Source organism: Microcaecilia unicolor, chromosome 5 (assembly GCF_901765095.1).
Source record: "Microcaecilia unicolor chromosome 5, aMicUni1.1, whole genome shotgun sequence".
NCBI lineage: Eukaryota > Metazoa > Chordata > Amphibia > Gymnophiona > Siphonopidae > Microcaecilia > Microcaecilia unicolor.
The window spans coordinates 287326453-287340648 of record NC_044035.1 but is presented as its reverse complement, the minus strand read 5'-3'; the positions used below and the strand labels follow the sequence as shown (position 1 = coordinate 287340648).

The window sequence follows — 14196 nt, the reverse complement described above, 5'->3', positions numbered from 1 at the left end:
TGAAAAAGTCAATGCTCATTCAGAATGACTTTCTAGAGAGATATTATGTACTTTAGAGTTCCTAACCCAATTTCCTTTACTCTCATGGTTTGCGAGTGGAAGGACAGACCCAGTATCTTTCCTGGTGCTCCTGGGTCAGGTTTTACCCCTGACATGATGGAGTCATTCATGGAGTTATTGTCTGCTTAAGGAGTCTACAAAAGAATATATATATATATATATATATATATATATATATATATATATATATATAAAACGTGCCTACAATATCCCTATAAGCGCCTACATGGTTAGCCTGTGCGCTAAAAACACTAATGCACCTTAGTAAACAGGGCCCTTAGAAAGGTAATTTGCACTTTATAAGAAAAGTGTGCACTACAAGTTAGGTGCCATTCAGGCTTATTTTCAAAAAAGATCGCCAGCGATCTTCTGACACAAATCAGAAACTGGCCAAATCAGTATAATCGAAAGCCGATTTTGGCCGGCTTCAACTGCTTTCTGTCGCAGAGCTGCCAAAATTTCAAGGGGGCGTGTCAGTAGGGTAGTGAAGGCGGGATGGGGGCGTGCTCACAATATGGCCGACTTCGCCCGATAATGGAAAAAAAAAGCCAGGCTTGACGAGCATTTCACTGGCTTTACTTGGTCCCTTTTTTTTCATGACCAAGCTTCAAAAAGGAGCCACAACTGACCAAATGACCACTGGAGGGAATCGGGGATGACCTCCTCTTACTCCCTCAGTGGTCACCAATCCCCTCCCACCCAAAAAAAAAAATCGAAGTGCTCGTCAGGGACGTCCTAAATCAAAACTATTTCTGCTTGGCTTTTTCAGTAGTACCAGTGGGATTTGAACTGGTCACCTCTTGATAGCAAAACTGGTGCTCTAACCACTTGGCCACAGCTCCACTTATTTGGATGTTCCTCCTTTTTGATTATGCCCCTTTAGGTCTCTCTCAGCCAATCACAGACAGGGGTCTCTCTCAGCCAATCACAGTGCATTTAGCTGTCTGTGAGTGGCTGAGAGAGATCCCTGTCTGTGATTGGCTGAGAGAGACCTGAAGGGACATAATCAAAAGGGAGGGACATCCAAGTAAGTGGAGCTGTGGCCGAGTGGTTAGAGCACCAGTCTTGTAATCCAGAAGTGGCAAGCTGTCCCTGATGAGCACTTTTTTTGAAGCCGGCGATCTCAACATTTGACCTAAATGTTGAGATTTAGCCGGCCCCAACCATATTATCGAAAGAAAAGATGGCCGGCCATCTTTTTCGATAATACGGTTGGCACTGCCCCTTTGCAGAGCCGGCCCCGAAGATGGCCGGCCATATAGATGGCCGGCGCCGTTCGATTATGCCCCTCATTATCAGCTGCACTTACAGTAAATTCTATAATGGCAGCACCGTGTTTAAAGTTAGGCATGAGCACAGGCTGGTGTAAATGCTCAGGCCTAAGTCCTGATAGTTATGCACAGAAGTGCAAATATTCTATAACAACATGCTTAACATTCAGCCACACCCCTGATCCACCCATGCCCCTCCCATGTCCATGCTTACTTTGGGCTTGTGCTTCATAGAAGCTAGGCACAGTCTGATAGAATATTTCATAAAACATTTCCACGTATAGCTATTAATTGGCTCCAATTAGCACTTGTTAAGACCAAGTAATAGATCCTTAATGCCAATTGACTAGGGCTGTACCAAATTTTCATATTCAATTTGGCCCCAAATAGTACCCTGAATACATTATTCTTATTTGGCCAAGCAGTGATTTAAATTCGAATATGAATAATCTGGGGCTCTACTGTGGTAAATCCTACTGAAATAAACACTTGATCTCTGATTTCACATTGATTCTTTTATTATTTGTTATGTTAAGGCTCAATGCCCATTATTCATATTCGGTATTCATATTCAGCTGAATTATATTTTTCATTGTTCATATTTGGCCAAATAGTATAATATGCTATTCGGTACAGCTCTACAATTGACCATCTAAGTTACGTGCGGAAATGCACAAAATTCTGTGCCCCATTTATAGAATCTGGGGGATATGCAAATAGTGCACACTGGTAATGGCATTGTTTCAAAATGAGAAATAAAAAAGGAAATGGAAATTTTCTGGCTGTCCATCTCTATTTATAAAAACAAAATCTTTTTGTAATAGTTGGGGATATATTTTTACACATACAAAAATTCTCTGTGATGAAAAACAACAAAATAAAATCTTATCAGCAAATACTTTGTTTCATTATTTGTTTTATTATACTATATATTAAGTTTCACCTTATTTCACCGACAGTGTAAAGAGCCAAGAGCAGAATACAGCAGTGCCATGCAATAAGAAAGTCACCTGTGACCTCAGGCAGGGTTTGAAGTAATAGAAATGTTTGATTTTTCCAGAACCATTTTTATAATACCATGTCCTTTTCGTTCTGTCTAGCCATCTGTACTTGTTCTTCTCACTTACAATCAGCAATCTCATCTGAACATGGCAGCAAGATCTTTAAATGCGTACGTTGGTCTATGCAGCCATGCACATCTAGGTAATTTGTTTATGTGCACTAAGGCCAAAATTCTATATATGGTGCAGAAAACATTTTGATGTATACAGAGAAGAAACAAATCCTCGCAGGATAGGAAATATGTAACACAACATTGAAGAAGACTCAAGAATAAGCAGACGATGCTTCAGACGGTCTAAAAGTTTATTGTGGAACAAACAAGACTCGACACAGCTATGTCGAGTCTCGTTTGTTCCACAATAAACGTTTAGACCATCTGAAGCATCGTCTGCTTATTCTTGAGTCATGTTCGACGAAAAAATTTCATAATACATGCTAGTCTATAAACGGCACTCAGAGTTGGGTACTGTTTATAGACTGGAGTTTGGCACCGGAATCCATGGCCAATTTTAGGCGTGAGGATTTATATCAAGTAAAACCTGGTGCAAATTCTCATGCTGAAATTACACGCGGATCTCCCTTATTCTGTAAAACTGTGTGTAAGTTCCATGAATGCCCCCAATCTGCCCAGGCCCCTCCCATGGCCACACCCGCTTTTTGAATCTGCACATAACATTTACGTATATAGGGGACCTTTTACAAAGGCGCACCAAAAAGTGGCCTTCTCCACCGCGTCTGGAAAAAAGTTTTTTTTTTTTGGGGGGGGGCAGGAAATGGATGTGCAGCAAAATTAAAACCAGCGCACATCTATTTACAGCCTAAACCCTTAATGCCACATATTGACTTAGCAGTAAGGGCTCACACGTTACCCACGTAGTAGCCAACTGCTGATTACCGCCGGGTATACCCCTGTGGGTTTCTACTGTGGGTTTTCAGTGTGTGTCAAACTTGGATTTACTACCAGGCGCACACGCTTGCCGGGCAGTAATGCCAATTTGACGTGCTCTGCACGTGCATAAGCAGCCCTCATACGCCTTTGTAAAAGGCCCCATAACCTGGTGCTTAAAAATGTGTGTACAAATTATAATTAATGCCAATTAGTACCAATAATTGATTATTAGCACCCGGTTGGTATAAATTGGCTAGTTATTCAATTAAATTGTGTGCAGAAATTAAGCATGCACCCAAATTTCTGCACACAATTATGCGTGTCATATATAGAATTAGGCCATAAGTGTTAAAAACCATATGGAGATGCAGAAAGTGAAACTTACAGTCAAACAGGGGTCCAGCACTGGAATTGTAGCTCTCTCTTCTCCTCCTTAATGGTAATGAAGCGTGTCAGGGCGGATTTCAGTAAGAAACAGCATTCTGCTCTGCTGAGACATTGCAGCTTTCCGTTTTGCACTGGAGAACACTAGAAGCAGCTCCAGTCTAGAAAATAAGCTCAGACGGTGTCATGAAGTAGTGGTTTACGGAAAATGTTCTAATCTCTTCTGCGTTGGGCCTTTAATGAGAAATTGGTCCTGTAGGATTGAAAAAAGCTCACTGAAAAGGCAGAGATTGCTGCTGCCTGGCAGTAGAGAGTAGAAGGTAATATTTTGTTGCTTTGGCAACTGTAAACAAATCACTCCCTGAGCTTCCTGGTAGGAGAGGCACATTTGCTTTAGCTTTCAACATTTTGCAATAAAAATATGCCTTTAATGTGTAGTTTAGTGTGAAAGGGTTCCTGTTAAGCTAACTTCTTTATTAGCTGAGAAGTGTGACCTACCTGAGCTCAGGAAGCTTTCCCTTACATACTGTGCACACATTACAAACATCTGTGAATTAGGGGAAAAGAACCACTGAATCTCTTTTGCAAAATACTGTGAAAATATTCACCAGTTGTTTAATAGAAGAACATTCACATTTCAGTAGTTGCCACTCTTTTGATTCCTCCATGCACACACTTAATAAGGAAATGGAGCCTGAGTGGGTGCTATTAAAGTATGTGATTTTAGAAGGGTTAGGCACAGTTTACACACGTAAAAGGTTGGTTTACACTTTTAAATGGAAAGCGCATTAAATCAAAGTAAATTAAAAACTCTTCACACTTTAACATGGCATTGAGGTGTGTAAGCTGCAAGGAGCAGCATGTGTGACCCTTGCTGGCTAGACTGGATGAATCATTCAAGTTTTCATCTGCTATCATATACTATGGGGCTCATTTTCAAAGGAGAAAAACATCCAAAAAGTGGTATAAATCTGAATTTGGACGTTTTTCTCACAAAAACATGGAAACTGGTATTACTGAAACCAATTTTTAGATGTTTTTTCTATGAAGTCCATCAGAAGTGCATTCAACTCAAAAGAGTGCATGTTGGGGGCGTGTTAACGGTGGGATCTGGACATTCCTTACACATTTTTCTGCCATAATGGAACAAAACAAAAACATCCAGTATTATAAGATGGACATTTTGGTCTAGACCTGTTTTATTAATGAATAATCCACAAAAAAGTGCCCTAAATCACCACATGACCACTTCCCCAGTGGTCACTAACCCCTTCCCACCCCCCAAAAAATGAGATAAAAAACATTACTTACTAGCTTCTATGCCATCCTCAGATGTTATACTCAGGTCCATTAGAGCAGCATATATGTCCCTGGAGTAGTTTAGAGGTGGGTGTAATGCATTGCAGACAGGTGGACCCAGGCCCATACCTCCTCTTACTTGTTACACTTGTGGTGGAAACTGTGAGCCCTTCAAAACTCACCAGAAACCCACTGTACCCACATATAAGTACCTAGTGGTTAGTGCAGCAGACTTCGATCCAGGGAAAATGGGTTTGATTCTTACTGCAGCTCCTTGTGAATCTGAGCAAGTCACTTAATCCTCCATTTCCCCAGGTACAAATAGTACCTGTATATACTATGTAAACCACTTTGAATGTAGTTGCAGAAAAACACAGAAAGGCAGTATATCAAATCCCATTCCCTTTCCTTTTCCCTTCACCCATAACAGCTATTGTAGTGGTCTACAGTTGGGGAGGGTGAGTTTTGGGTGGGCTTCTGGGGGTTCAGCAGACAAGGAAAAGGAACAATGGTGAGATGTGTAACTGGGAGTATTTATTTGACATCCATTGCGGTGCCCCCTAGGGTGCTCCATTGCTCTCCTGGGATGTTTGTGTGGCCAGTCTACTAAGAATGCTAGCTCCTCCTACAGTCCAATGGCTTGATTTTGTGCATTTTTCACGTGGACTTTTTTTTTTTTTGAAAATGAACCAAAAACACAGAGCTCAAAAACATCTAGCAGGCAGTCATTTTTGAAAAAAAAAAAAAGATTTTTTCTGTTTTGAAAAATGGCTATATTCCTCACTTGAATTTTGGACATTGTTAGTAAAACGTCCTAAGTTGGGCTTAGATGTCATATTGAAAATGCCCCTCCACATTACTATGGGGCTCATTTTTAAAGCACTTAGACTTACAAAGTTCGAAAGAGAAGGCCAGCCATCTTCCGACACAAATCTGGAGATGACCGGCCATCTCTCAAGGCTGGCGAAATCGGCATAATCGAAAGCCGATTTTGGCCGGCCTCAACTGCAGTCCATTGCAGAGCCGGCCAAACTTCAAGGGGGCATGTCGGAAGGGTAGCGAAGGCGGGACAGGGGCATGCTTAAGAGATAGGCGTCCTCGGCCGATAATGGAAAAAAGAAGGGCATCCCTGGCGAGAATTTGGTCCACTTTATTTGGTCCCTTTTTTTTCAGGTCCAAGTCCCCAAAAAGTGCCCGAACTGACCAGATCACCTCCCCTGACCCCCCAGTGGTCACTAACCCCCTCCCAGCCTAAAAAAAACTTTAAAAACTTTTTTTGCCAGCCTCTATGCCAGTCTCAAATGTCATACTCAGGTTCATCGCAGCAGTATACAGGTCCCTGGAGAAGTTTTAGTGGGTGCAGTGGACTTCAGGCAGGCGGACCCAGGCCCATCCCCCCCTACCTGTTACACTTGTGGTGGAAAATAGGAGCCCTTCAAAACCCACCTGAAACCCACTGTACCCACATGTAGGTGCCCCCCTTCACCCCTTAGGGCTATGGTAGTGGTGTATAGTTGTGGGGAGTGGGTTTGGGGGGGGGTTGGGGGACTCAGCACCCAAGGTAAGGGAGCTATGCACCTGGGACCAATTTGCGAAGTCCACTGTAGTGCCCCCTAGGGTGCCCGGTTGGTGCCCTGGCATGTGAGGGGGACCAGTGCACTGTGAATCCTGGCCCCTCCCATGACCAAATGTCTTGGATTTGTTCGTTTTTGAGATGGGCGCCTTCGGTTTCCATTATCGGCAAAAACCGAGGGCGCCCATCTCTAAGTGGAGTGGAGTGGAGTGGCCTAGTGGTGGACTTTGGTCCTGGGGAACTGAGGAACTGAGTTTGATTCCCACTTCAGGCACAGGCAGCTCCTTGTGACTCTGGGCAAGTCACTTAACCCTCCATTGCCCCATGTAAGCCGCATTGAGCCTGCCATGAGTGGGAAAGCGCGGGGTACAAATGTAACAAAAAAAAAATCCGGCGATCTCAGCATTTAGGACGACAGTCTTTAATGTTGACCTAAATGTTGAGCTTTGGGCGTCCCCAACCGTATTATCGAAATGAAAGATGGACGCCCATCTCATTTGAAAATACAGTCGGCCCCGCCCCTTTGCTGCGCTGCCCTTAGAGATGGGCGTACCCGGTCGAAAATGCCCCTCCGCGTATATAGTGATTTTAGAAATGCTAATACTTACACTGTCCCTCTCATTCTATAACAGATCACCAAAAGTTAGATGCCAATTGTACACAAGTTACAGAGTACTAGCACTTAAGTGTGTAACTGTAACAGTTATGCGTGCAAGTGCTAGATACATGCTCAGCTTTATAATTTTAGCACACAGCTGCCTTAGGGGGTCTTTTACTAAGGTGCACTAGCATTTTTAGCTCATGGGTGTCTTTAGCGTTTAGCGCCAGCTGATTTCTAGCTTGAGCTAAAAACACTAGTGCACCTTTTTAAAAGACCCTCTTAGTGTGTAAATGTAAGGGTGTGCTCACAGGAGGAGGAGCTTGGGCAGGCCATGAGCATGTCTCCCACTCACATGTGTAACTTACACAAGAGCCACATTTAGGTGTGAACATTTATGCCTGCTATTGACATGATGTAAGTGGGTGTGCCTAAACGTAGGCCTGTTACTGCGGGTTTGTGCTAGCATTTTATAATGAAAACTAGTAAAAAAAAGGCCCATTTCGGTATGAAAGGAAATGGGCGCTAGCAAGGTTTTCCTCCCCCCTCCCTCCCTCGCTCTCTCCCTCTGTCCCCCCCAAGTCCCACGGCCCCCTTTCCTCTCCTCCGTTTTCCATGGCTTTTTCCCTCCGTCACTCTCCTTCACTTTGTTCTCTCTCCGAGTTGCAGACCCCCCTCCCTCCCTCTGTCATTCTCCTTCTCTCTGTCCTCCCTCCGAGTGCCAGTCCCCCCCCTCTAAAATCGCCAACCCCCTCTCCCCCTCTCTTACCGGGGTCCCGTCGGCAGCATTGAAGAGCGAACAGACTCAGCGAGTGTACTGCCTTTCCTTCTCTTCGCTCTGAGCTCTGACTTTGGTCCCGCCCTCATTTCCTGTTTGCGCAAGGGCGGGACCAGAGTCAGAGCGAAGAGAAGGGAAAGCAGCATACTCGGACGTCAGTATGACATCAGTGTTATCTACCGCAGGTAGCAGACCACATCCGAGGGAGCCACGGTCCCAGGCAACGTCAGAACGTTGGAGGTGAGAATTATTATATAGGATAATGCATGCAACATTGTAACATAATAAGTGATAAAGACCTGAACGGTCCATCCATTGTGCCCAACAGTCACACTCATTTATCAATTCATGATTAAATCGACAATGAATGTAATGTAAAATACTTGATCATGATGTTTCTTTGGCATTTCTGGTACATAGACCACAGAAGTCCGCCCAGTCTTGTCCTTACGTTCCAACTACTGGAGTTGCTGTCGAACCTACTTCAGCCTATCTGACTTGTCATTTGTAGGACACAGACCATAAAAGTCTACCCAGCCCTGTCCTCAGGTTCCAGCCACTGAAGTTGGTATATTTCCTCTTGATTTATTTGAGGTGTTTGAAATTGTGAAATATTCCCCAGAAGCTGTTCCCCGGATAAATAAAATCTATTATTTACCCACATCCTCGAAAAATTCTCAAGGTAAAATGGAGGGTGATGGTAACCTGAGGCCATAGTTGAATAATATGTCAGTTATCTTGAATAATCTTTTCTCTATGTTTACTAAGTTGTGCTATAGGTGTGTTAGCATGGTTAATGTGCGTTAATGGTTAAACATACCACTTTATCTGAAACATCTGAAAGAGCTACTTTCTTGGTTTCTTTAATATTTGAGCAAGATTTTAATACAAGTTTGAAATTATATTTCCATCATGCATCTGAGCTATTCCATTGCAAACAGATCGGGATTTATCCCGATGTTACAAAAACCACCTAAGAAAGAAGAAAGTTGTTTCTAGCTATGATGAAAGAGAGTAAAGACTTGGGTGCAACATTTTTGTTGGCATACCCATGTAAATGTGTGGTTAAGCTTGGAGGGACAGAATATGTCTCCTTTACTCCGGCGCAATTGAGAGATTATCTGAATATAAAGATGATCATCTGATTGTTTTTGGTATGACATTAGGATAATTTAAGTGGGGGGGGGGCGCTCTTTTCACAGTGCAGTGCCTTTTGTGATGTTATTTTAAATATTAAAATGTTTTCTCTTGGTGAGATTTACTCTTGAACAAAGTTTCTTTGCTGTGTTGCTTGTGCAAGAGTAATCTTGTATAGTTATTTGAATTATGAACATAAAAAAATAAACCACTAAATATGTTCATGCATTTAGAATAATAAGGTGAAGAAAAGGAGAATACGCATACTCATCAGAACCACCAGAACTGTTAACTTTTATTTGCTAATAAATATCTTAATAAACAGGCTTACACCATTGGTAAGACCCAGTAATGCCTCTTTAGGAAATAATAGAAAAATAAAATACAGTAATAGTCAGTAACTTGTACTTTGTACAAAACTTCTTTTTGAGTTGCTCAGCAGAGAGGTTTGCTAAACACAGTATTTGTTTCTGCACACCAATTGCATTATCCATATATGATGTGATTCACCATAGAAACTTCCTAGTTGGGAGAGCTGAGCATTCTGTTGACCTCCTAAGTTGTAAGCATGCCTGCACAGGAAGATTTACATGGTACATCATATTATCAGAGGCAAGTAGATTTTTTTCTCAAAAATGAAAAGAACAATTTTCAAATTAATACAGTGTGTACACTTAAAAATAACTAGTATATGAAGTGAAACATAAAGAGTCCCTAGGGATTGCAGCTCTTTTTGTCTGTGTTCTGTCCTCTGATCACATGGGCTTTATAACTGGTGAGAAGCATGGGAGGAATAGAAAGCAGAGTGCCCATGGGACTTGGGGTAGGAAAGAGGGAGTCTTCCAATGCAATGGCCATACCTAAAGGCCAGATTCAGGGTCCACGTTAGATGAGTTTCTTGTTGCCATGAAGGATAGGCTGAAATGGGAGGGCTGGGATAAAAATAAGGGGAAATAATCACTGTACAGCTGCAAATCATGGTTTATGACACTATAGCACAGCGGTGGAAGTATTGCATGCAAATTTATCTCATGTATATTTTTGTAGATATCCTAAAAACCTGACTGACTGGGTGTCTCCTGAGGAGAGGATTGAGAACCCCTCTGACAGGGCAACCAAGGATGATTCCATTTGAGTTGGAAGCCAAAGAAGCAAGAAGAAACTTCTGGACCAAAAATGGAAAACAGTAACATAATCCCAGAAGAAAGAAAACTTTTCAGATGTGAAATCTATTCATATATCTCCTCAGATTTGTTGTATCTATTGGTTTGCATTTTTTTAAAATGAGCATATTGAGAAATGTTAAAGTGGACCTATTTAGAAGGTCCTCATAGGGTGGAGACTGGTGAGGGAATCAGTTTTTATATACAGGTAAAATTAGTAGACATTTGAAGCATTTCTCCTTGGTGGAGAAAAGAGGTGGCTAGCAGGAAAGCTCTGTGAGCAGAAGTCAGCTGGTAGTCCTTACAGAAATGTGGCCTTTAGAAAAGAGATGACGTATATTTGAACAACATGTAACAAAAGTCAAATGCTATTGCAAACTTACATGCCCATTTCCCTCTGGCAATGTAATGCTAAATAGTGTCTAAGTAGCGTCCTGTGTCTACATAAACTGCTGTCTTCGATGTATTGTATGAAGATACTGAGACAACAAAGTAAAAAGAACAATCACCCTATTGTGCTCAATTAAATGTTGCATTAAATATTTCAGTTTAATTTTGTGTCTTTTAATTGTGTGCACAGCTTTTTTAATTGTGTATCTTTTGTGTGTATATACAAAACCCACACACAAACATGTGCACATGTGTGTACCTACATAATAAATGGACATCATTATTGGCTGAAAAGTTATAGTGCAAAAAGATTGCTCCCAATGGACGCAAATATGATTTGCAAATATTGACAATACTGAAAAGCTGAAGAGATTTTTATCCTTTGCAGATAATTTTGCATTCACTCCAAGGGACAACACTGTTCCTCATCTCATGAAACCCTGAATGATCCAGAATGCAATGCTTTTGGTTTCCTCTCCTAACCCTCCTTATCCCACATATCATCTTTCTTCTAGCCAATTACAGGAATAGGCCTAGATGTGTTTATACAATATGTGTAAATCGACATTAAGTGCATTTTTGTAGTTATTACACCCAAAGGAAACTAGCATTTAAATGATCTAGACATGGCTTTCAGACTTTCAGTTTATTTTTTATCTCTCTATAAGCATCTACTTTCCTTTCTAAAGCAAGCACAGTTCACCATAAAGATGCTCTGACTGAAGGATTATCAGAAGCGACTGACTTCTTTGGCAGATTACAGCTGGGAAATTGTAAGGGGTTGGACATGAGTGCAGTAGGAAAAGGATTTGCCAGGTCTAAGCTGCACTAGTGAATCCATATTACATCTGTAATTGTATATTAGAATTTGGTGCCAGACCTCTGCACACAGAGTGGATATCAGGTTCCACAGGGTGCCACAAGCATGCTTGGGTTTACTTGGCTAATTTTGTTGAATAAAACCCAAATGTGCAAAGTCTGTCTATGAAGACAAATGCTGCCACTAATCCCTTGGTCTTCACACTCAGTCCACAATGGGTCAAGTTTTCAGGATATCCCTAGTGAATATGCATGAAGAAGATTTGCCAGAACTTACACAATCAAAACCTTTGGTGATGTCACTGTTTTCGATCATGTGTTGAGTCCACTCAGTTTTAGCTTTTAAGCAGTGCTGGAACCTTCACTGCTCTACTGGAAGAAAGCAGTTTTGACCTATTCTTAACCCAATTTTCAGAACACAGGACTTTGTCTTTCTTACTGAATGAAAGGGTAGGAGGATCCATCTTTTGGAAGGAATAACAGAGCTAGTATAAACTTGGTACAAGGTGGTGGTGGTGGTGGGGAGGCCCTGTCTTTAGTTTAGAACCCCAGCCAGAATGCCATCTGTGCAAGAGGACCAGGGTTTGGCAGACTCATTGGCTATTTCTATAATAACAGTTCAAAGGGACCAAAATATATATTAGCCTTCAAGCTGCAGCATTTTCTGCTCTACTACTGAAAGGTTTTTGACACTCCCAGTCACTGACCCTACAGAACCAGGAATGGGAATCAGCCTCAGAGCCTATAAAGCTGGACTGTTTCAAGGAAACATGAAAATGGGGAACCTGTTTTCTATTATGTTTGTGCAGCGCTGCGTACGCCTTGTAGCGCTATAGAAATGCTAAATAGTAGTAGTAGTAATAGTAGTATCACTGCCTGATAGGAAGGGATTGCAGCCATACCTGGGAGCTTATACAGATAAGCCACCAATAGTTACATTAAGTTGTCTCCGTGAGAAAAATATTTCTGGAAATGCAGAATGGTCATATAACTCTAGCATATTCGTGCAATATATCATAAAGAAAAAACAAAAAATAATATAAAAAAAGTTTTTCACTTGCACGACATTAAGTTTGGACGGTTGGGGGCTGTCTATGATTAAAACTATCACGCAAGAAGGCACACCTGATTGGTGTTAATAAAGTAGCCTCAGTGAAAATTTATATGAGACTGCCCCACTACAACCGTTATTGAGACCATCTGGTATTGTTTCACAATCTACCACTTGTTGGTTTGTTATATACTTAAAGTTTTTTGGTAGATTACTGCCATCAAAATTTGATAGGAAGAGAGGCAGGAAGAGGAGAAGTAGCACGAGACCCAGCTAGAGTCAAGGACATTACCTAAGGTAAAGCCTTTTTTCCATCAACCCCAGACCTTCATCTGGGAAGGACATACTTTACCTTGAGAACTATAGCTAAGGAAGGAGAATTAAGAGAATGAAGAACTTCTAGGATTGTTTTATTGTTTCTGAAATCTACTAATAGTATAAATAGTTGCCTGAAGTGGTTGTCTCAGTTATTGCATAAAAGTTTAAAGTAAAATTCTCGACAGTTTGAAGCAACCGTTATTGTGTGGACAGCTTTATTGCTTGATAGAAGGAATGGTAAGTGAGTGGATTGTGTGCCTGCCAGCTCTGCTCCTCTACTCACATGAAGGGTTATGTGTGCCTTTTTGTAAAATAGCTATTTCTGCTATACATGTCACTTTTAAGCTTCTAAGGCTAAGGGAAACATATATGTATTTTATAAATGGCTCTGAATATACAAATCTCTCTCATGAATATTTATTGCATCAATAAATATGAGCTACTTATAACTCTTCTATTATCATATAATACTCTCAATTACTATGATGACTCTTACACTTTAAATTACAAACTTTATTCAATTATATCAAATAGTAATATATCAAAAATCAATTAAACTTATATCTCACAGCATTACTCTAACATAAAATATATAAAACCCACTTATCTCTATTCAGTGCCCTGTAGGTTCACTGCAACAATCTAATTGTCCAAATTAAATGTGAGTGTTTCTCTCCTGCCCGTGGTCTCTGGATCACTCAAACACAGATTAGTCCTTGAATGCAAAGATTCTTACATTGGTAAAGTTCCAATGTTACCACAGTCAAGTGGTTGCTACATTTTCTTTCAATGAGACCTGGACTGATCCTTTTCTCAACAGTTCTGTGTTCTCATCACACTATAACAGGATCCATACAGAGTACCTCCCGAAAGTCTTCAGTCTTTATTGATTGTATGCAGCAATCTCATGGTCTCAGCAGGTCCTGTTTGCAAAATGCTTCATCAGGAGACCATGCTATAACAGCATATTTCTACATTACATACTTGCATACAATCAACAGAGACTGAACACTTTTGGGAGGTATTCTGTAAGGATCTTGTTGTAGCGTGATAAGAACACAGAATTGTTGAGAGAAAGATCAGCCCAGGTCTCACTGAGAGAAAATGTAGTAACCACTTGAATGTTAACATTGGAACTTTACTGATATAAGGATCTTTGCATTCAAGGACTAATCTCTGTTTAAGCAATCCAGAGACCACAGGTAGGACAGAAACACTCACATTTAATTTGGACAGATTGTTGCAGTGAACCTACAGGACATTGAATAGAGATAAATAGATTTTATGTATTTTATGTTGGAGTAATGCTGTGAGATATACGTTTAATAGATTTTTGATATATTACTATTTGATATAATCAAATAAAGTTCGTAATTTAAAGTGTAATAATCATAGTAATTGACA

The 14196-nt window shown here is 41.0% G+C and overlaps 1 protein-coding gene across 3 annotated transcripts in view; it reads right to left on the bottom strand.

Moving 5' to 3' along the window:
- ARL6 (ADP ribosylation factor like GTPase 6) overlaps positions 1-3956 on the bottom strand; it is a 40411-nt gene extending 36455 nt beyond the window's left edge. For all 3 annotated transcript variants that reach the window (XM_030205128.1, XM_030205127.1, XM_030205129.1), the window contains exon 1: positions 3668-3956. The gene's annotated coding sequence lies outside the window, so the exon portion shown is untranslated. The remainder of the gene's footprint in view (positions 1-3667) is intronic.
- Between the last annotated feature and the right edge of the window lie 10240 nt (positions 3957-14196).